General features: G+C 41.4%; 1 protein-coding gene across 1 annotated transcript in view; it reads right to left on the bottom strand.

Annotated features, from left to right (window-relative positions):
• Smp_017230 (nicotinate phosphoribosyltransferase related pre-B cell enhancing factor) overlaps positions 1–572 on the bottom strand; it is a gene marked incomplete at its 3' end in the record, with an annotated part of 40,004 nt that overhangs the window by 4,919 nt on the left and 34,513 nt on the right. The gene's annotated exons all lie outside the window — the stretch shown is intronic.

Genomic DNA, 572 nt, shown 5'->3' with positions numbered 1-572 from the left:
CACTTGCTTGTGCAATGGGATGTAGTTTGAATTCACTTAATATTGTTTGTTTGAAAGTTCCCATTGATGCTTAGGACTGCAATTCGTCAGTCTTTTATTGGCATATGTGCATACTGTGTGTATTGCCTCGATATAGCCTTAATTCACAAGCATTATAAGCAAAGATGGATAGTGGCTAGTAGTGGAAACCAGTTTGATGCGCGTTCCCTTCTAATTGGGACTCGTCAACTGGATGTAACTGCATCTCAGAGTTGATGTTCACTCTGAGACTCGAACCCAGTACCTTCCGCTTCAAACGCCATCGCGTTATCAACTCAACTACTGAGTCCTGATAGCCACTTGCTTGTGCAATGGGATGTAGTTTGAATTCACTTAATATTGTTTGTTTGAAAGTTCCCATTGATGCTTAGGACTGCAATTCGTCAGTCTTTTATTGGCATATGTGCATACTGTGTGTATTGCCTCGATATAGCCTTAATTCACAAGCATTATAAGCAAAGATGGATAGTGACTAGTAGTGGAATCCAGGACGCATGTTTCGTGCTGAGTGGATGACACGATGACGTTCCAAG

The sequence above is a fragment of the Schistosoma mansoni genome, chromosome 2 (genome assembly GCF_000237925.1).
Source record: "Schistosoma mansoni strain Puerto Rico chromosome 2, complete genome".
In the NCBI taxonomy this organism is placed as follows: domain Eukaryota; kingdom Metazoa; phylum Platyhelminthes; class Trematoda; order Strigeidida; family Schistosomatidae; genus Schistosoma; species Schistosoma mansoni.
This window is presented reverse-complemented; position numbering and strand designations above follow the sequence as displayed.